The following is a 22,654-nucleotide window of genomic DNA, read 5'->3' as shown; positions in this document are numbered from 1 at the left end:
CAACGGCTCCAGGGGAAGGGCCTTCCTAGACTCTGCCAGCTCCCCTTCCTCTGGGTTCACAGACACGTCACTCCAGCCTCTGCCTCCACTTCCTGCCTGCGCAAGCCTGTCTGTGTCATCTCCTCTTCTCAGAAAGACACCAGTCATTAGAGCGGTGCTCACCCTGAGTCAATGTGACCTCATCTTAACCAGTTACACCTACAAAGATCACATTGCCAAATAAGGTCACAATCTGAGGCTCTGGGTAGACACGAATGTGTGAGACACTCTCCTGCCAAGCACAGCTGCCTGGTATCTATTTTGTCCATGTGTGGAAGGCTGAGGGAACATCTGTGAACTTAAAATGGCCCAATGTTGGGCCCTGGTGGTGAGGGCTACACGTGATCCAGGGCAGCATCTCTAGATGCATCTCTTCAGCTGCAGGCTGCCCCCCTGCAACTGTGATCAGTGAGCTCCCTCCAATCCACAGGTCTGTGCTTGGCTCAGTGCATACAAAAGAGAAATGGGGGTGCAAAGCACCAGCTAGCCTCCTCCCTCCAATATAACCTCGTATGCAGCAGGAGCAGTTGACAGTATCCAGCGTCTCCAGCCTATACAGCAGCCACTGGGAAAAGCACACAGGCCTTTCGGAGCCCGAGCGAGCAGAAGAACCAGCTGTCTACAGATGCTCAGAGCAGAGACAGCTCAGGTTGCTGTAAACAGAAAGGAGGCTGTGGGTTAATGTTGGATGCTGAGGCCACTCACATCCTAGGCTAGCTGCAGGTCAGAGCTGGAGCCGGTAATGATCAGGCTGAGTGCAGGATCTGTTCCAAAGGGAGGTAGGCCTGCTCTCCACACACAAGCTGATGCTGCAGGCTCCATATTGGCAAGACACACACAGAGCAGACAGCCCGGAGTGAGCCTGTTGGACAAGAGGAAGCCCAGCTCCAGCTCACACGGGCTGTAGGACTTAGGCTGAGCCACTTCACCTTTCTCAGCCTCATAGCTGTCATTTGTAAACTGGAAATGATTCTAGCACCAGCCTATAACGATTTCACCAATAGTGTAGTCCCAGAAGGGCACAGTCCCTAGCCGTGGTGAGTGGCGCCCAGCCAGTGCTGTTGTGGGTACTGCTATTACAAGGTTCATACCAGTGTCCATTCAGGCCTCACTGTGCTAGGACCAAAGCTGAGGACCTGGAGGAACCTGGAGGGAGTTGGATGTGGAATTGGGGAGGGGGGCACTGGATTGTTGGACCTTGTCTAGGCTTCCTGAGAGAGGAAGCTGGGCTGTTCAAACGTAGCGCCTCTCTACCCTTCCCCTGCTGCTCTGGGGATTTCTCTAAGGGGCTTCTTCTCGTAGACCTCTGTGTAGCAGTGCGCTCAGAGCTCAAAGCTGCACCAGTGGCCTCTGGTGACCAGAAGCCCTGGCAGTGGCCCAGGGTCACAAACGAAGGGCCTCCCATCCCCTCCCCCTCTGCTCCCTGTCTGTCTCCCTCCCTTTCTGCTCTACCCCCTCTCCACACCAGCTCTTAGCTGTCTACAGGTGCATTTCTTCTCAGAAAGCAAAGCAAACCGCCTTAAGTCAATGTGGCTCCCCTATGACGATCACCACCATCCAAAGTTGTATTTAAGCCACCCCGGGTTAATTTTTTATTTATGAAATTGCACCCTTCACCTCCAGGTCCCCTCAGGGAGCAAGCAGAAATGGATCGTTTAATAAAACAGGGTTTGTAAGTGGTTCCTGTGCCTTCCAGGCAGCTTGTTCTCCTAAAACAGCTCAGGATCATTAGGACGAGGCCTGTTGAGCAGACCCCCCCCCCCTCCAAGCCCGTGACAGTTGAGGCAGAGGCTCCTCGGGCCCATCCCGACACAAAGGACTTCTTGCCAACTGCAGTAACTCGCCGAGTACCATGTAAGTCTGCTCCAGTGCAGCAAGGGGGTCAGTGCCCAAGCTGCCCCTCTAAGGAGATGTAGAAACTGAAAGCGAAGGGTGAGGAAGCACTGAGGAGTCACGCCTGTGGGTCAGATGGTGGCCCCTTAGATTCACACACGCAAGCTCTAAACGGAGACATACCAAAGGTCCCCAGGCCTTCACACACCCACCCTCCATCCACCAAGGGGCCCCCAGCTGGCGAGGGGGAGGGACCCGAAGCTGCAGAGCTGAGCAGATGCCTGTGAACCTCCTCTGCATTGCAACTTGCAGGGATTTTTATCTGGTGGGTCGTTTGGTGTGATCACGCTGAAAATGGGTTTAGCTAATAGAGACATGTTCTTTCTTTTGGATGGTTGTACAAGCAGGTCCCAGCTTAATTTCTAAAGACCAAAGTGCTTGGCAGGTGAAAGGCTTTGGGAGGCCAGAGACTCTGTCCTTTGGGTTAGACAGAGAAGGAAGAGCAGGCATCCAGGGCATTTCCAGGCAAGGCCCTGTGGGAGCAGAAGCTGGAGAGTGAATGCGGGTAGAGAGGGCACAGATGTAAGCATCCACTCACTGGGAACACACTCTACTGAAATAATCTGATCCCACTTTCAACCTGGGGCCTGGCTCTGGCTCCAGGGGCAGATATTCACCTGGTTGGCCCGGCCTTCTTATTCACTCAGCAAGCATCCGCTTCCTCCCTCCCATCTACAGCAGCAGTCTCCTCCTGCCAGGCTATGGAGACACCAGAGCCTCTAAGCCATGACCTCTATGTGTGAGACATTCTCCGTCCAACAGAGGATGCAGATAAAAAGCCAGGGAACTCACTGAAGAGCCAGCCCATCCAGGAGCCTCCCACCTGGCCAGGCTCCCCAAGGGGCGTGGGAAGTCTGTAGCCCCCAGGTTTACCCGGAAGCACTGGCAATGGGCAGCATGACAGGGTGGAGACTCTGAAGCCAGCTTACTCACACCATTGGGAGTTGGTGGATAGTGTGTCCACAGCGGCCCTAGGAGAATCAGTGGCTAACCTGACCATCTTTTTTTCATTTTTCATTGAGGCAAAAATGACCGGAAATGCCAGTCTTGTGAGTGACTGACTGAAAGTGGCATTCTCCACACACTGGAACATCATCACGGAGGTGGCGTGGAATTAAACTCTGGGTCTGTTCCTTCTCAAGAATAGGCAGGAGGGATGAGGAGGGGTGAGATAACAGAATGAACTGTTAGAAAATGGGCTACACTGAGCACAGGTGGATAAAGAAAGGAACACACATGCATTTTAACCATGCACGGCAAGACCCCAGCCCAAAGTGACCTGTCCTCATGTGACCCCGAGACTAGATCTACATGAAACCAACTTCCTGCCTGTGCAACACGGCCTCCAGAGAGCCATGGAAGACCCTGTAACTCTGGAGACTTGGTAAAAGGACAGAAGATAAGCAGGTTCCAGGGCCTGGGAGAATAAACCCAAGCTGCTCTGTTTGATGGAAGCATTCAGCTCCCCAGCCTTCCCATTGCCCCTCTAGTCCCACTGCTTTTCAAATGCAGAGGCTTTCAGGAGATGGAGATGAGCCCTGGCCCCCAAGCCTCCCACAGTGGCCTGGACTAGTGTTACATGGAGCCCATATGCATGTGCCAGAAAGTTGGCTCTGAAGTATTTGACTTTGACTAAGTAAGTGCCACATGACACATTCTGTGGGAGGTGACTCAGAACTCGACAGTCAGGACCAGGAAAGGGGACAGTTGGTCATGCTCATCTGCCAGTGCTGCCCAGAGACTGGGAATCCCAGGGCCAGAGGAGCTCCAGGGCATCAGACACAGGTATAGGGGAACACTGGCAGAAGGAAAGGGGTACAGGGAAGGGGGCAGCTCTCCGTCAGTTCCTTCCCTTTCTCAGGTCTCTGGCTGTGTGTTTGTGCTTCAGGGTTGGTGGGGATGGAACTAAATCACCCTGACTTGGGAGGACAAGTCCCTTATGAAGTCAGTCAGCACTGGGACTGGCCCCCGAGCTGAAAGAGGCTGCAGTTGGTGTGAGCCGCTCATTCCATCCATCTTGTTTCAAAACGGCTCGCTGCGCAGTGCCTTCCAACACACCTGCCCCGCTAAGTCATGGAAATGTGGAAACCTTTCGAGAGCCAAAGCAGCCTCTGCTGTCTTCCCTGGGGAGACCGCCTCAGCCACGGCCTTCTCAGTGCCTTAGTTCAAGTTCAGCTGCCCCTCGGCCCACAGTCCTCCCTGCCGTGACGCTTAGGTAGGCTGCTTATGAAACACCCAGATGTTACCATGGAGATTCACAGACTCCAGTGGAGAGCCATCCAAGCCCATTTCATTCTCGCTTCCTGTGGAGAAGGGTGCTTCTTTCCACCTTCAAAAGAGGGGCTACAGTGTTTGGGGGTACGGTGTCAATTAGGACCTCGGTTTTTTTCATATGAAAAGTAGGAATGGGAAGAAAGGACCTTCCATCTGTGGCTGTGGAGAGGGCTGGATGAGGCATGCCCATGCAAAATAAATGCCCACAGCCACCTGCTCTTTATGGCAATGTGGATAGAGATAATGATGGTGATTTTTCTAGAGCTCAAGAAAGATGCCCAGTCCAACCACCTTTCAGCCCAGGAGCGCTTCACTTCATCTTGCTTCTACTAAGTTAAAAGAAAAAATTCACATATAGGGGCTGGAGAGCTGGCTTGGTAGTCAAGAACACAGGCTGCTTTTTAATGTTTCTATTTTTATTTTTAGATTTATTTATTTTCTTTTATGAATATGAGCATTTTGCCTACATGTATATATGTGTACCACTTATGAGCCTTGAACCCTAGAAGGTCAGAAGAGGATGTCAGATACCCTAGAATTGGAGTTACGGATGGTTATGAGCCACCGTGTAGATGCTGGGAACTGACCTGGGACCCCTGAAAGAACAGAGCAATCTCTCCAGCCCCAAGCACTTCCTTCTTTTGCAGAGGATCAGGATTCTGTTCCCAGTACCCACATCAAGCAGCCTACAACAGCCTGGAACTCCAGTTCCAGAAGATCTGACACCCTCTTCTGGCTTCCAAGGGCTCTGCACACATGTGGTATATGTACGGACATGCAGACAAAACACCAATATACATACATAAAAATATTTTTTAAAAAAACTCACGCACAAATAGGTTTTGGGAGAAATGGGAACATTCTGGAAGCAGGTAGTAGAGACGGCAGCATAACACTGTGGAAGCTCTGACCTGTGCACCGAAAATGACTGAGATGACAACTATTGCTGTGTCTACACAACTGTGATCAAAAGTGTTCCGAACTGTGTGCACAGAGAATTCTGAGACTTCACAAAAAGAAACAAAGAAAATAGACATCTAGCTGCAGAGCACCACACAGTGTGCACTTGCAGGTGCATTAACATGCACACACAGCCTTACAGATGTACACACATGCACACACACACACACACACACACACATGCACGCACGCACGCACGCACGCACGCACGCATTCACTTCCACACACTCATTTTGTTTCTAAGCTCCCAAGTGGACTCCTGAGATGCTGGAATTAGGGACCAGCACAGGGTGTGAAACCCTCAGTGCAGGAATTCCCTCTGTGCATTCTCTGGCTACAGGTCCATGTATGGCAGCGTGAATAAGCATGGTCCCTGCTGGTCTGTCACTCCTGCTGATGGAAGCTACCAGAAACTGTACCTAATTTCAGACAGCACACAATGGTTGCTTCTTCATCATGGATGTGGCAGTCTTTGCTGCCTTTCCTTTAAAATGTATTAGAATTAACTAATAAGATGACCACACAGGAGCACAGTGACCACCCACTTCAGTGACTCATACCGGTTGCCTCGTAGCAGTGGAAGCCCACGCTGAGACTCAGTATCCTGTTTAAATGTTCACAGAGTGGGCATTTGTGGATATACTCAGGGCTGGGGGCAAAGAAAGAAAAGGAAAAACAGAAACATCCCAAAGTCACAGGAGACATGAGTTTGGGAAGTGCAGGTGAAGTCCCTGGTTCTGTGCCCCTCCATCTTCACATGTTAAATAATGCTTTGACTTCCTGCCAAGCTTGAAATGCAGTGGAACCCTCCTCACCTGGGCAGGCTTCTTCCTCCCAGGAGAGGGTGCTTCCGCCTCCCTCTCCCTCCTCGCCTCCCCCTGAGCCAGCAGCACCCGACTCCAGATGCACAAGGGCCAGGCTGATTGTGATTCTCTCTGCTTTCTCTTTCTCTTTTCTTAGCGAGCCCAGAGCGCCTCGGGGAAAATTGGCTGAATAAAAGGTATAAAGACTTTCTCTTTTCTTCGTGAATGGTTTTTGACAGATATGAGCATGTTGAACATCTCAGGAGCTGCTGGTGGTGAGCGCCAGGAATTGCTGGGGTTTCCCACTCACTGGAGGACGGGGGAGATTGGAGGAGATTGGGGAGATTGAAATGTTGACATCTCCTCTCTCATCCCCCAGTAGATGGGTTTGAATTTTGAGAGGACGGAGGCTCAAGGGCAGAGAAGCCTAAAATGGCTGGACCATGGTCCAAGGAGCCTGTTCTTAGGCAACTCCAACCTGCCCAAGAACCCCCTGCCCACCGTTGGCACTCTAGTGCCCTCCCAGTTACCCAGTGAATGTCTACCTATCCCTGGGGCAGCGTGGTCTTAGATCTCACTGGCCCTGAGCTCGCTGGGCCAGTGAGATCTAACTCCTCTCCCTGGCCCAGTCTCTGCATGGGAGTTATGGAAACCAGAGGCCGCCCATCACTTGGTGCTCTTCTGGCTTGTCCTCCACCCACAGCTCCCCTCCTTCCTGGAGTCACTAAAGAGAGTTTTACTTCAAGTGGGGGAGGGGTGCTGTCCAAAGAATGGACTTTGTTGTGAACAAAATTAAGAGATCCGAGTTTTCAGCCCTCAGCCTGGGGGCAGGGCTTCCTGCTGGTGAGCTCCTGGGTGTGTGGTTGGGTCTGGGCCTGTGGTACCGCTGTCACAGAATACCTGGTGCTGGACAGTTTAAAAGGAGAACAATTAAGCTGGGATGTAGCTCAGTAGGTAAGATGCTTGCATGCCAGGGATGCACGTGGCCAAGGGTTCCATCCCCAGCATCATACACCATACTTGATGGTCCACGCCTGTACTCCTGGCACTTGGGGGTGGAGCCAGGAGGATCAGAAATCCAAGGTCATTTTCTACTACTTAGTTTAAAGCTAAACTGGGCTACATGAGGCCCTCTTTCATAAAAGGGGGAGGGGACTAGAGAGATGACTTGGTAGTTAAGAGCACATGTTGCTCTTTCCCAAGACCCAGGTTCAATTTCCAACACACCCGTGCTAAGTCAAAATTGTCTGCAAATCCAAGTCCAGGAGATCCAGAGCCCTCTACTGGCCTCCATGGGCACCCGGCACATATGTATACACAGGCAAGCATCCATACACATAAAATGCAAATAAATGAATCTTTTTTTTAAGAGACAAACTTAGCAATTCACAGCTCTGGTGGCCCTCTGATGTTGAGCTAGCTGACATCCGGGGAGGATATTTCTGCTGTGCTAACATGTCAAAAGGCCAGGGAGGAAAGGAGGCAGCTAGACCCTCTATTTGAGGTTTATAGGGTGTGTTTGTGTGTATTATACATACGCATGCATGGGTGCACACAGGTTCACACACCCGGAGGCCAGAGGTCGATGTCAGTGTCTTGGGCTGTCATTCTCTTTATTTCTTGAGACAGTCTCTCACTAAACCGTGTGCTCACCGATTGGCTAGACTGGCTGCCCATCATGCTCTACACATGGATTCTAGTCACCTGCCACCACACCCTGCTTTTATGTGGGTGCCAAAGGGATCCAAACTCAGGGCCTCCCATTTGTGCAGCTACTGATTTACCCACTGAGCCATCTCCCCAGCCCCAAAGACCCCCCCTTTTATAATGGCGCCAACTCCCGACCCAGGAGGGTGGGGCCTTTATGGTCTAACCACCTCTTGACCTTGTTCTTATAGCGACTAGTTTCCATATGAGGAGACATTCAAGCTCAGCAGACAGCATGTGTCAAGGGCCTCCCCTGTTTTCTGTAAGTCAGAATCAAAAGTTGGTTCCACCAGGTTCAGGAACATTGTGTGTGCCTCAGGTGAACTTGTCATGTCTTTCGTGCTGTGTTTGCCCCGAGACATCCCTGGTTCCCAAGTCAGTCCAACCACGTGGAGGGGAAGTCCCGTGTGGAAGCTGGCCCTCATCCAGCCACACCGACTGTCTGTGGAGCGGACTGCTTGGGCTCTGCTCATTCATCAGCTTTCCATCAGCGTGAAGTCAGGGAGCCTCCTGATGTGGCCTCAGGCTTCTCAGGGTTGGGCAGTGGATTATAGGAAGTCCTAATTTCAGTCATGTTCCAGCTCTTCGTTCATTTTCAAAGTTGTATTGGTACCGGGCCTGGTGGCACAAGTCTGTCATCTGAGTGCTTATGAGGCTGAGGCAGGAGGATGACAAATTCGAGTCCAGACTGGGCTATGTACTGAGATCCAGTCTCAGAAAGACAAATATGCTATGTTTTATTTTACTTTTGAGTCCTAGGTTTTATAGAGATCCACTAAATCACACATGTGCAGGTGATGTGAGAGCAGATGTAAGCATCTGCCAGAAGGCTCAGCAGGTGGGGGCGGCACCACCAAGTGAGGCCGCAGTTCTGTCCCCGGAACCCACGTGGTGGAAGGAGAACGTCGACTCTTGCTAGTTGTCCTCTGACCTCAACAGGTGCACACACACATGTAATAATAATAAAAATTTCTTGAGATAAAGTCTCACTATGTAGCCTTAATTGTCCTAGAACTTTCTATGCAAACTAAGCTGGCCTGGAACTCACAGAGATCTGAGATTAAAGGCATGTGCCATCGTACCTAGCAGTAAATTATATATAGAAATTAAGAAAATAAACGGACTAATAGGGTGTGCCAGAAGAGGGTGTTGGATACCCTGAAGCTAGACTTATAGATGCTGTGAGCTGACCAATGTGGGTGCTGGGAACTGAACTCTGCCCTTCCCTCTGTGAGAACAGCAAGTGCTCTTAACCACCCAGTCATCCCTCCAACCCTGAACTATTTTAATGACATTTATTTGTTTGTTGGGTTTTGTGGGGTAGGGGTGGCATCATAGTTTGTATGTAGGGTCAAAGGTCAACTGTGGGACCTGGTTCCCTCCTTCCACCATGTAGGTCCTGGGGATTGAACTCAGGTCCTCAGGTTTAGCAGCAAGCACCTTTACCCACTGAGCCCTCTCACCGCCCCTCTCCGGCTGCTTTGAAGACTTTCTAGTTGAGAGTGATTTTGTTGCGACTTACGTCTTTTTCTCCCTGTTTCCTGGGCTTTAGATTGTGACACTTCTTGGGTTTATGATTTTGAATTTCTTCAACTCTATTTGTCACTATGGTGTGTGGAGATGGGGCACACACACACACACACACACACACACACACACACATACATATAAGTATATAAATACAGCATGCTGAGTCCATTTAGTGTTGCTTGTATGTACATGTATTTAGGGCTGACCACTTGGTATTGGATAAACAATTAGGAAGCTTGTCCCTGGAGAAGACTGGTTCTCTCCTCTCTCTCTCTCTCTCTCTCTCTCTCTCTCTCTCTCTCTCTCTCTTCCTCTCTCTCTCTTTCTCTCTCTCTGTCTCTCTCTCCCTGTCTCTGTCTCTCTGTCTCTCTCCTCTCTGTTTCTCTCTCGTCTGTCTCTCTGTCTCTATCTCTCTCTGTCTCTGTCTCTCTGTCTCTGTCTCTCTCTTTCTGTCTCTCTGTCTGTCTCTCCCTGTCTCTGTCTCTCTCTCTGTCTCTCTGTCTCCTCTCTGTTTCTCTCTCGCCTGTCTCTCTGTCTCTGTCTCTCTCTTTCTGTCTCTCTCTTTCTGTCTCTCTGTCTCTGTCTCTCTGTCTCTGTCTCTCTGTCTCTCTCTTTCTGTCTCTGTCTGTCTGTCTCTGTCTCTCTCTCTCTCTCTCTCTCTCTCTCTCTCTCTCTCTCTCTCTCTCTCTCTCCTCTTTCTCAGCAGTCACTAACTGTGTAGCTCTTCTTCTAGGCCTGTCACCCGGCAGTGTCACGGTGCAGGTCTAGTTTGGGTGACCATATTGTTGAGATTTCGTGGCTGCAGCTTCCCCGCCCCCGTGTAGAAGGGTCAGTCTTGCGGCAGGCACCCTGGTCCTCTGGCTCTTACATTCTCTCTACCCCCGCCGCAGTGTTCCCTGAGTCTCAGGTGTGAGAATGGTGTTGTAGACGAATCAGCAGGGGCTGGCCAGCCCACAGTCAGCTGTTCTCTATGTAGGGACCAGTTTGGATTTCTGTGACGGTCTCCATCTGCTGCAGGAGAAGATGCTCTTAGCTCATTCTCCGTCCCGTCTCCCTCTGAGCCGTGCCTCTTCCTCCTCGTCACAGTATCGAAGCTGCCCTTAGTCCAACCCAAGATTCCCCCCCTTCAGATGCAGCTTTTCAGACAAAAGTTAAAGTAACTGTGGGTTTTGGGGTTTTGTTTTAGTGACTTCTTCACCAGACTAACTTTAAGAACATGAAATGCAGTCTGTAATACCTGTTTTAAGATCTTCACCATAACACAGATGTCTGTGTCAGTCCCAGCTTTCCCTCATCTCAGGGGCTGTTCTCTGCCTCTTTTCATACCTGGTGACTGTTTAAATGTATCTTATTTTGTGTGTGTGTGTGTGGGGGGGGTGTTTTGCCTCCACGTATGATTGTGTGCACTATATACGTGCCTCATACCCATGGAGGCCAGAAGAGGGCATCAGATTCTCTAGAGCTAGAGTTACAGACAGTTGTGAGTTGTCATGTGAGTGCTGGAAGTCAAACCTGGGTCCTCTGGAAGGGCCCAGTGCTCTTAACTGCTGAGCCATCTGTCCACCCCTATACCTGGTAATTTTTTATTGGATGTTGGATGGTGTCAGTTTCACATTATTGGGAGGTGGGTATAAGTCACAGCAGCATATTCCTGTACATATTCCCAAGCCTCACTCTGGGTGCAGTTAAGTTACCAGCAGACGACTTGACCCTTGACCCTGGCAGTTGTTATTTTCAGCTTGTCAGTGGCTCAGAGCTGATTCTTGGTCTAATCATTCCTGCTGCGAGGGCTCAGGAACGATACAGTGCTTTACCTCTCAGCTGACTGCTCCCAGCCCCACAAGAAGGCTGTGCACTCACAGGTGGTTCTCACCTCAGCCATGGGGAGCCTTAGTTGGGTGTTGGATGGAACCTGTCTGTCTGTAGGGTCCTTCCTCTGGCCAGCGCTGTCTTTGCCGGGGTCCTGTCCTGCAACTTCAGGTGCCTCGATGCCTAGCTCACAGCTCTGCTTCCTCAACCCAGGTGCTGTACTCTACCCAGAGCCCCTGCACCATGGCCTGAAAACTTTCCCGGGACAGTGGGGATCCTGAGTCTCCCCTCCTTGGTCTTCTCTCATCCTCACCCTTTATAGCTGAAGACCATTCTTCCGTTGGTTATTGTTTCATGCAGAAGGCTACATGCATCCTTGATTCTCCACTTTGCCTAGAAATGGAAGATTTTCTTCTCACTCTTGGATACACCCATGAAGTGACTGCATGACCTTTTGGAGGGTGCATATGAATGCATGTGGACATGCACAGACCCAGGGATGACAGACGTGTGCCTGTCCTGGTCCCCACGTCCCCTAGGGTGGGAAAAGTGAGGGTGTCTGAAAAGACAGGCCATATTGCTATCAGAAGCACTCGGGGGGGGGGGGGGGGTTGGAGCTTGAGGTCCCAGTGTGGAGCTTAAGGTTGCAGTGTGGAGCTTGAGGCTGCAGTGTGGAGCTTGAGGTGCCAGTGTGGAGCTTGAGGTTGCAGTGTGGAGCTTGAGGCTGCAGTGTGGAATTCAACACCTATGTTTTCTTCACTGTGGGAACAGCAGTGGGACACTGCAGCATCAGAGCACAGAAGCTGCAAGAACTCACAAAAGACATGTCTGTGGAGGAGGAGGAGGAGGAGGAGGAGGGGAGGGGGGGGGAGAGAGAGAGAGAGAGAGAGAGAGAGAGAGAGAGAGAGAGAGAGAGAGGAAGAATACCAGCAAACCCCAGATCCCCATAAACATCCCTGAGTGGGGTGTGCTGAGGCCTAAGCATCCAGCCTTCCAAACACAGTCCCCTCGCTGGCCTCATCTGAGCTGGATAAGACAGGAGCCTCCCTCTTAGCTTCCTCTGGACACAGCGTTGCCAGCCAACAGGGGGCTTGGAGTCAGCCCAGTGCATCCTGCTACGCTTCTTTCCATGCCAAGCATGTCCCTGAGCGATGGTGATTGTGGACTTCTTGGCTTGGGTCTCTGCACCCTGCCATATAGAAGGAACTGGTAGACCAGAAAGATTCAGGGGTTCAGCCTTCCTGCCCATTCTGGCCCCCTCCCCTTGAAAGGTGTCTCCACTATCCAGGCTATTAGCTGTCCCCCTTGGGGGTGGGGGTGGGACACAAGACTTCTGCTAGTTGGAGTCATATCAGATGTCATGAGACCTTTGCTAGGCGTGTTGTGGTGGGGGGGGCAGTTCTGGAATGATCTCCAAATACATGGGTGGCAAAGAGTTAACCCCAGGTCTGGCTGTGCCTGACCCCAGCGCCCCACCCACATCTCACCATATCAGGGATACACTTTTGGTGCTCTGACTGGAATATCAGCCCCCAGCTCCACAGTTCTGCACCACAGAACATGGAGAGGGTCCCTTGTGCCACACACACACCTCCTGCAGGCCCCCAGCTGGGAGGTTTGTGTTATCCGAGGAAGGAGCAGAGCTGTTACATGAGAGTCAGGATTGGAGGGTAAAAGGAGGACACGGCTGGGCAGATGTGTGGAGGGCTGGAAACCCAGCCTGTGCTCTCCCCGGAGTATTAATTACAGTTGGAGTCGAAGCTTGTCAGGGCATGCTCTGCTCGGGCAGAGTAATTGATAATGGTCGGGAGCTGTGGGTGGGTCACAGTGCAGGAGCAGGGCACTAGGACATCACTTGGAAAAGGCAGGAAGTTGCGAGCCCCCGGCAGCCTGGCTATCCCATCACTGGCTTCGTTCATGCAGCCTTCAATGAGATGTCTACTGTCATGTCTGGGTTCCTGGGAGGTCTGCAAAGCGGGCACCATCATCCAGCCAGCGACTGGGTTCTACAGAACGTCCACTCACATTGATCAGTGCGGTTGTATGTTTTAGGGACTCCCTGATGCTGATGTCACCATTTGTGGAGGTCAAACCAACCTCAGCCCCACACCTGGATCCTCCCTGTCTCACATGGGCATTGCAGGGCACGCTTAGGGGCTTCAACACATGAGCCCTTGAGGAATATTCCAGATCCAAACCGTTAATACCGCTCCACAAAGGCTCACATCCATCTTGAAATGCAAAATGAATTTTGTTTGTTTCCAAGAGTCCCAGAGTTTTAACAGTTCCAGGGGTGCACAAAAGCCAAAGTCACAAGCCTCCTGGAGAGTCAGGGTGAAGGCTGAGCTGCAAACTCATGCTTTCCAGCATACAGTGCTGGGATGAACATCCCACTGCAGGGGGTGGGGGACGGTAGAAGGGGGAGACCAAACCAAGACCAAACCCAGCAGGTCAGACCAAACCTGCAGAGCTGTGCCTAACATCTAGGGCATGTGGTGTGGGCTGCATGGGCAGCTCTTCTTGCTCCTCCCTTGGAGACTCTGACTGTGGCCTCTCCCCTGTCCCCTCACCCCTCCCCTGTCCCCTCCCCCCTCCCCTGTCCCCTCACCCCTTCCCTGCCCCTTCACCCCTCCCCTGTCCCTTCACCCATCCCCTGTCCCTTTACCCCTCCCCTGTCCCCCTCACCCCTCCCCTGTCCCTTCACCCCTCCCCTGTCCTCTCTTCTCCTGTCCCCTCCTCCCCCTCCCCTCTCCCCTCCCCTGTCCTCTCCCCCTCCCCTGTCCCCTCCCCTTTCCCCGTCCCCTCCTCTGTCCTCTCCCTCTCCCCCCTTCCCTCCCCCTCCCCTGTCCCTTCCTCCCCTGTTCCCTCCTCCCCTGTCCCCTCCCATGTCCCCTCACCCCTCCCCTGTCCCGTCCCCTCCTCCCAGTCCTCTTCAGCTTTGCCCTTATACTTCCATCCCCCTTCTCTGGCTTCCTACCTGTCACTGATCTATGGCTCTCTCCTCCCCCTCCCTCCCCTCCCCTCCCCTTCTCTGTCCTTCCACTCACCTGGCATGTCTTCTCAGGCTCCTCCTGTGGCCTCCCAGGCCCCATCACTTGCCCCTCAAAGACCTCCTTCCTGTCTTTGTCCTCGCTGGTGCTGGTTTCCTGACTTCTGCTCCCTGTACAGGGTGACTCCCAAGAGGGCAGGAAGTTTAACTGGCTCAGGTGGCCCTCGTTCCCAGGCAGGACAGTGCCAGCTCATGGCTTGTGCTCAACAGATACCTACAGGGAATGCCCAATCTGTGAAAAGGACTCAGTGAGCCCCAGGCCCTGCCCCTGCCCCATCCCACAGCGGTATTTGGGGAGCACTACAGTGATCTTTCTTCTCTCAGACAGACTCATTGGCTGCAGAGGGCTCCAGGCCCTGTGTGGAGCGGCACACCAAGCTCTACGCACTGCAGAATTGGTGGAGAGGTTGGTAGAAACGGGTTTATGAGCACACCCGTCTTTCCTTTGGCAGATTCGGGGCACAGGGGCAGCCAGCAGCAAGGGTGACTGGCCAAGCACACACAGCACCATCAATGTCAAGGGAACCCTATAACCACCCCACTACAGAAATGCCATCCATGATGTCTGGGAGAGGACCTGAGGCCCAGAGGGGCTGACTTTACAGAGTGGAAGCTGATCCCACAGAGCCCTGCTACAGAAACTCCCATCAGTGATGTCTGGGAGGACCTGAGGCCAAGAGAGCTGACTTTACAGAGTGGAAGTTGATCCCACAGAGCCCTGGAGTGGCTGGTTGATGGCCTCCCTTAACAGCACTGCGTAGCTCTGAGGCTGGGTGTGATCTGAGGCTTGAGTGGCAACAGGCTAGTTCCTGGGGTGTTTTTGATCATGTGCTGCAGGGCCTTGCTCTCAGCCCTATCCTGGTCACAATCCATGTCAGTGATTGTGTAAACATTTCATAGGCATGGCAGGAGCAGAGATGAAATTTCACAAAACGTGATAAGAATAGATGTAAAATCTGGTTCATGGGTCCAAAAACACTACTTGGATGAATACTGTAGGAAGATTTGGGGCTCACTGTGGAAAATTCAGCCCAATTAGTGGCACCAGATACCATCAACCCTGCCTGGGCATGGTTGACAGTTCTGGGATAAGCCGGTGTGTTCAGATATGCTGCATGTGGGGTCACCTGAGCACACACAGGTAGCTGACCCTGACATGGCTTTCTTTGGATGACATGCTTGGGGTGTGTTCAGCCTCATCGGTGGGATGGTGGGCTCAGTCTAGAGTATCTGAGGGCTGTGGGATGCCTCATAGCCCGAATACAAATGAGGTGGAGACTCGCTTCCTGCACACCAAGGGAAATGACTAGGGACAGAAAAGCTTCCCAGAGCAGGACAGGACTTGGCGGCCAGAGACTTGCCCTGGGACACTGGGGGCTAGCTGGCATTGGGAGGGGAAGGCAGCTTCAGTTATAATCAGCAAGAGTGTGGGCAGGTACAGGGGTCAGACTGCGGGGGAGGGGAGATCTCTCCCATCCTCGGGCCTTAGCTGGAGGGAGGAGCTGCACAGAATTCTTTTGTCTGGGGAGGGGAGGGACAGGGTGGCTCCAGGAGCCTGAGAGCAGGTCACACCTCAGTGGCTGTGGCTGCTGTGTGGTACTGCTAGGAAAGGAAGACTCTGCCCACCGCCACGTTAAATCAGGAGTCAGACAGCGCTGGCAGGGCACAGGGCTGTGTCCCCCACCCCACTCTCTGCTGAGGTGCATCCTCCTGCCCACGTTCCTCTCTGGCTGCTGAATTATTGAGAGCGTTGTGTGCTTTATTGCTGTGCTGTAGGGGCACTGCGGCACAGCAGCTAAGCTTGGAGTACATCTGTGGTCCAGGGGGGTCGTGACAGGCCTGAGCTTTCCTCTCTAGAACCCCCCAATGAGGGGAGCATCCTCCTGCCCTCCCCTCCCTGACATAATTTATTCATAACCGCCAGCCTCTGACCAAGGCTGCAATTCTCCCCCACTCTTATGCCCCCGGTCTGGAAGGCTGTGGATTGAATTTGTGGCAAATGGCATTACCTGGCTCACGTTAGGGCTCAGGTGGGGGCCCCACTGCTGCTGGCTATGGCAGGTGGGGAAGGAGTGTGCCCCTAGAGATTAACTCCCATTTTGGTATGTTTAGGGTGGAGTAAGTATGTAGATGTGTATGAGACTGCATGTGGGGGGTATGTAGCTGAGTGCATGAGGAAGGGGTCAGCGCCTCTGCGCAAATGTGTACATGTAGGGGCTGTGCATATGCGAGTGTGCATGAAGCCATGTGCAGAGACTGCATGGGTGCAAGTGTGCATGGAACCATGTGCAGGGACTGTGTGCAATGTAGGTGTGCATGAAACTGTATACAGGTGCTGTGTGTGTAGGTATAAATGAAGCCACATTATGCATGGACTGTGTGTGTGTGTGCAGGTGTACATGGAGTCATATGCAGGAACTGTGTGTGTGCAGGTGTGCATAAAGCTATGTATAGCCATATCCCTGGGTCTCCCAGGTGTGCATGCAAGGTGCAGCTCTTCAGAAAAGACACCTGCTGCTCACCTTGACAGATGCCCCTGTCCAGGAAGCAGTTTTCTAGAGAGTGGGGGGAAGCTTAGCCCAGAGTTTGGAGTAACTTCTGTGTGCAACAGCCCTCCCTGCAGAGAAAGCTCTCCAGAACACAGACAGTCACCCCTTTCTCCACACTTCTGAACCTCAGATAAAATCTCCTCCTGGCCAGTCCGCATTCCAGAATCCTCAAGATCCCTAGTGTGGGAGCCCCTGAACCCCCTTGCCCTGGTTTGCCGTGTGTCAAACTTGGCACTGGGCCATGCCGTAGCTCAGCTCTCAGCCGCGGGCCAGGTGGCAGGAGTGACCGGCATGGGCAAGGCCAGACAGAACCTTCAGGGACTTGATAGTGAGCCCGGAGCAGGCTCGGAGCTGCACAGCCTGAGGACGGAGAATGAGGCTGAGCTGCGGAGAGGAACCAGAAGGACCGACCAGGATCTGGACTTCCTAAAACAGCTGCAGGGAACAGCAAAGCTGTGCTCCAGAGAGGGATGGAACCCCCACCGCTAACCTGCCTCACCACCCTTCCCCTGCCTGGGTCTTCTCCCTGCCTCCCCAGGAGCCAGGGTTCCGAAATGATGATGTATTTTTGGGTATGTACCAAGCGTGGATAGCTGTGTTGCTGCTTTCTCTGCTCCGGGCAAGTCTAGGGCTAAAATGGGAGAGAGCAGAGTGTACACTCGTACACACCTCCCCAGCTGAGCCTCCCATATCTGTCCCACCCTCCCCGAAGCCCAGTGCAGGCAGAGGTACCAGGGTCAGAGGGTCCCCAGACAGGAAACACCGGCTCCTGCCGAGCCCGGCATCTCTGACTGGGTCAGTCTCTAGAAGTGCTCCACAGATGCAGGTTGTACTACCCTACCCATCTCTCAGTGCCTCCTTTGCCTGGCCTTAAGGAAAACCTCGGGCAAACCCCTGTCCCAAGCCAAGCACACCACCCCAGCCGGTCATTTCCACCCCCTTCATGCTCCTACCTTTGAGTGGCAGAAACAGGTAGGAAAAATAAATCCAAAAGACTGTTCTGAACCCTACACCAGCACCCCAGCTCTCTGAGACCAGAAACCTGGGAGGTCAACCCTGGGGAGGGAAGAGCCTGCACTCAGCATTCACCCTCTCCTCTCTTGCTTGACCCTGTGCCTCTTCACCAAGGAGAGGATTATGGGGTGGCAGATCAGTGGAGAGGCTATGGCAGCTGGAGGAGGGATCTAGCAATGGCTCCTGGGAGTCTGAGGTTGTGATCAGCCTCACAGATGGCGGCAGCAGGACTGGTCTCCACCAAGCCTTGCTGGCCTCTTTTTCACTTGTGGCAGAATCAGCACCAGGTTGTTCCCAGGTTCTTGGAGCTATCCCACCCTTACAAAGTCTAATGGTTCTATTGATAGTGCCCCTGTGGAGCACCTGTCTCCTCCCTGAATGTCAAGGCGATTCCCAGACACCCTATGACCCTCAGACAGGATGGATTCTTTTCCTCCTGCCTGCCCTGGGCATGCCTGAGCAGTAGGCTTATCCCTCCCGTGACTCTTGGGTCCCTTTAGGAAGCAGGGACGGGGGATGTCTCCCTCAGGCTGGGGTCCACTCACATGCTGCCTGGGAAGGGCTCTGTGTTGTCTAAACACAGCCTCATAGGCTGGCCTGGCTTAACTGGATGCCACTCTCAGGACCCTCCACCCCAGCCAGGGCTCTTGGTCCTCGCAGACACTCTGCCGGGCGGTGGGAATGTGCTAAGTATTCCCTCGCTGAAATGTCCAGGCTATTTTAGGACAGGGGTGGGTCCTGATCGGAAAAGTCTCCTTTCTCGGCCTCCTGATGCACTGGCCCTACCATGGCTCCACCCTCAGGCTGGCACTGGGAGCCTTGCTGAGATGTAGAAGACCCAGTCACTCCCTCCCTCCCTCCCTCCCTGAGCAACCTCATACAAACTCAGTGTAGGAGAGGTCACCCAATGCTGCCAATCCCACATCAGACCCCATGGGGACCGCCACTGCCTGTTAGCTACCTGACCTCCACATTCCTCTCCCACTTGGCTCCCTAGACGTTGCTCATATCCCTGAAGACCAAGGCTTCCCTTTATCCCACGGTTCACAAAACACAAGCTCTTGGGGAACTGTGACTTGCTGAGCCCAGCTCCCCAGTTCTGATCCATGCCTGACATCAGGCTGGGGCTCCCCTCTCTCCACGGCTGTCTCTCTTGCTTTCCCCCGCTCCCCTCCCTGCCTCAGCCCTGCCTGGCTCCAGTCTCACTGTGAATGAGGATCCTATTCAACTAAGCTATCTGCCCCCAACTCTATCCTAGCTCCCGCCTTCCCTCAGGGGAAGCTCTCAGGCAGAGAGACAGGGCCTTTAGCACAGGGGCCCCTACCTTCAGGAAGCTCTCCTGACTACAACCATCACTCCTTCATCTCTGTCTACCAAGAGCCTCAGGTGACCCTAACTAGGTCTCATCCCGCTCTTCTTCCTGGTGCCATATTGTGTCTCTGCTTGGATAAAGCTCCAGGAACCTCAAACACTGAAAAGAGTGGATGGACAGATGTATGGGTAGATGGATGGATAGGATGAATCAGAATGAGGCCCAGGCAAAGTGAAGTGCTACTCCATTCAACACCCACTCCTGTCCAGGTCCCTGTGACCAAGGTCACTTGGCGGCCATGTCTTCCTACCCAATGGAAACAAGTTTTCAAGGGAATCTGTGGAGACATTGCTGTTCCCACTTTAAAGTCAACCAATGTAGCCAATTCCTGCCTTATTTGTTATGGGCACAGAGATGAGTGAAGGCCCAGGGTCTCCACTCAGCAGAGCTAGGCACGGGGGCCTGACCCCTGGTACCTCAGCATGACCGTGGCAGTTCCCCTGGTAGAAGAGGGTGCAGAAGTTACCAGGTGCTTTGTGAGGAAGGCTTTCCATCAGAGTCCCTTGCATGCTTTGGGAGGATCCCCCTCTTTGGAGAGCCAGAGTCTTCCCCCAGGAGGGCTGCCACCAAGGAGGGGAGACAAAATATCAGAGCGTGCTGCCTGGGTATAGACAGTGGACCATTGCCATCTACCTCGGGACTGAACATGGCTCTTTCTTTGCCACTCAGCAGCTGTATGACATTGAGTGAATCACCAGAGCTCTCTGAGCCTCGGGTCTCTGTCTGTAAAATGACAGCAGTACCAACCTGAGGACTGGGTGAGGATGCAGGATGCTTTGTGTGTATCGTGACCAGAGTGCTATGGAGAGGGCACCCACCGACAGGTCTGGACTGGCCGTGAAGTAGCCATTCTGCTTTCCTGTCTCACCTGGATCCTGCTGGGTGACCTGTACTCTCATCCACCAGGGACCCCACCCTCTCCCTTTGGGGACCTGCAATGGTCTTAGCCAGGGGCTGTCCCTCCTGTGCTTCCTCCCTATCCCCCTCTCCTTCCCACCTGCTCACCCCCCTCACACCCTAGGTTCTCCAGGTGTGCACTGCCTGCTGACCACACCCCCACCTGCTCTGCAGCCCTTGTGCATTCTCTCTTTATTCCTTGGGGTGGAGACCCTGTCCTCGAGTGGACAACATGCCTAAGACACCTAGGTAGCCATGTCATCTGCTGGCTAAGCTGAAGCCTCTGGTGGACAGCAGACCCCTGGGAGACCCCACACGCCGGCTCTATCTTTTCAAACAGCTGTGATGTTACACTTGCACCAAAGTGCAGCTCCAGCCTCCTCCATCACTTTAGGATGAGGTCTATGTGGCTTAATCCAGAGTCCCTGATGCGTGCTTGGCTCCCATGTAGCTCCCTAGTGATAACAGCAGAGCGCTGTGCTGGTCAGCTCTGGTGCCTCTGGGTTCGCTTGATTTCACTGTTGAGCAATAGGAAAGTGAGGCTGAAAAGGGCCAGAGCTTCCAGCTCCAGCACCCACACACCAGCTCAGGGCAGGGTATATGCTCATCAGGAACCTGTGCCCAGAACATTGTCCCCTCCCACCTCACCTCCAGCGTGTCTAGTGTCCACCCCGATCATCTTCTGAGTCTAAAGGGTCTCCTCATATGCCTCTGGTGTGTGGGTGTGTGGCACCCCTAGACTGGGAATGCCTGTGAGGGCGGGAAGTTTGATCTTCCCAGCATTGTTCTAGAAAGGGGGCTTGGCAACAATCTGTAGAACAGAGACAGGAAGAAGGGGATATTGATAGTGGCCCGTTATTAGCTAGTAGTGGAGCCTGGTGTGGCCAGAATACTTCCTAGAGCCTCCTCCTGCCAGACACGGTCATGAGTGGATCCGGTGTAGCTCCACAGTTGATGGGGCTGCAGCCTGGAGCCGACGAAGGCTCCTCCTCCTCCTGGCTCCACACTGCTCAGCCTGAGGTGAGGCCTGGGATTTCAGCCAGCCAGGGAGCCCTTTCTGCTTTGTTCAGAGCTGAACCCCAAGACTGAAAGGACTTAGTATTGGGGAAGGGAGAGCACTATTCCTCTCCTGTCTATGGACAGGGACAGGGAGCCTAGCCCTGCCGCCCCTTCTGGTGGTGGACTTATTGAGTTGGCTTCAGGAGTGGCTGGCAATGGGTGGGGATGCCAGAAGAAAGCACCACCAAATTAGTGGTAATTGCAGGAGAGATGAAGAGCAACTGGGGTAGCTGAATGAGGTTCTCTATAAATATTATGTTTTAAAAGTTTGCCCTGGAGTAATGGAAGCTGTTTAAATGTGAATATCCTGTCTGCATTTTAAAAGCCTGATAATGAAGGTTTAGCAGCTGTTTCCTGGGGCCGCTCTACTCGGGGCCCCCGCTCTCCTTCTAGCTCCAGTTCTCCTGGGCTCCTCTGTTAGCTGCCCACAGACAGCAGGAAATCCCACCTCATGGGTCTAAATTGCCCCTCCCTCCCCTCTCCCCTGGTGGCTACCACAGTCCCAACCTGCTTCCTCCAGATGCCTGCCTCTTTGGCCTATCCTATGTGGCCCTGCCTCTCGTGACCAGCTAGAGCTGGCAGCAGCATCTTCTAGTCCCACCCCTCACAGTTGGCATCCCTTGGAGGAGAGCCAGCCTAGTCTCCAGCCTTCTCAATAGCCAAAGCAAGGACCTGTCTGTCCCACAGGGGACCGGCCCTCCTACACGAGGTTTATTTCTTTCTTAAAATCCTAAGCAAAAGCGTTCACACAAGCCGACAACAAAGCATCTCTGTTTCTCTCTCTCTCCGTCAGGTAGCAGCATATTGGAAGGACTTAGGAAACCAGGACTGGTGCTCACATGATTGGGGGAGGGGGCAGTGGGCATGTGGGCAGAACTGAGCCCTGGGAGGCACAGAGCCCAGTCAGCCCCTGGCAGGAGTAGCAGGGGGATAGTTTTGGGGCCAGGTTGGCGTTTCTGGTACGTAAAGGTACATTCACAGTGATGGAACCTGACAGTTCCCACGAGGCATCAGGCGTGGGGTACAAGAACCCACTGTTTGCACAGCCCAAACCTAGTCCCAAGAGAAATAATACTATTATAGACATGACTTTGGCTGAGGTGAAACGATTTCTAAATCCCAGGACAGTGGCAGAGACACCTGGGGGCTGGGGAAGGGCTGCCTCCTGGTTCTAGCTGGTGCTTTGAAGTTTTCGCAGACCCCACCCCAACCCCACTCCCACCCACCTACTTGCCTCATTCTGCCCAAAAGGGAAACAACTTAGAATCTGGAGATGCTGGTGATTCCAAAGGTACAGACAAAGATGGCTGACACCCTCGGGAAAGGGCTGCGGTTTAGGGATTTCTCATGAAGGAACCAAATGGCTCTGAATACCAATCTTTGGGCAAAGCTAACGACAAATGCAGGGGGGAGTGAGCGATTCGGGAGAGGGAATGGGAACAGAATGGGACCAGAAAGTCACAGAGCAGGGGGCCTAAAGCAAGTGTCCCTGGGTCCCACAGGAAGGGGGTCTGGCTTGAACAGAGCAAGTTAGGTGCAAGAGAGTGGGGGAAATGCCAGGGGTTGGGCAGGTGGACGGATGGGCATGAACAGCACCCCGAGGGAGTCTGGGGCTCAAGGATGGCCCTGGAAAACAGACCCTGTCTCTGCACTCTGGTTATCTCGGCTGTCTTGTCTCTGGTGTGGTGAGGGTGCAGAG

General features: G+C 53.2%; 1 protein-coding gene across 8 annotated transcripts in view; it reads left to right on the top strand.

Moving 5' to 3' along the window:
• The window catches only part of Rbfox3 (RNA binding fox-1 homolog 3), a 184,703-nt gene that overhangs the window by 57,375 nt on the left and 104,674 nt on the right, over positions 1–22,654 (top strand). Inside the window, exon 2 of one of the 8 annotated variants that reach the window (XM_059272233.1) lies at positions 6,127–6,166. The exons of the other annotated variants lie outside the window; for them this stretch is intronic. The gene's annotated coding sequence lies outside the window, so the exon portion shown is untranslated. The remainder of the gene's footprint in view (positions 1–6,126; positions 6,167–22,654) is intronic. 8 annotated transcript variants of the gene reach the window in all.

Source organism: Peromyscus eremicus, chromosome 8a (assembly GCF_949786415.1).
Source record: "Peromyscus eremicus chromosome 8a, PerEre_H2_v1, whole genome shotgun sequence".
Lineage (NCBI taxonomy): Eukaryota > Metazoa > Chordata > Mammalia > Rodentia > Cricetidae > Peromyscus > Peromyscus eremicus.
This window is presented reverse-complemented; position numbering and strand designations above follow the sequence as displayed.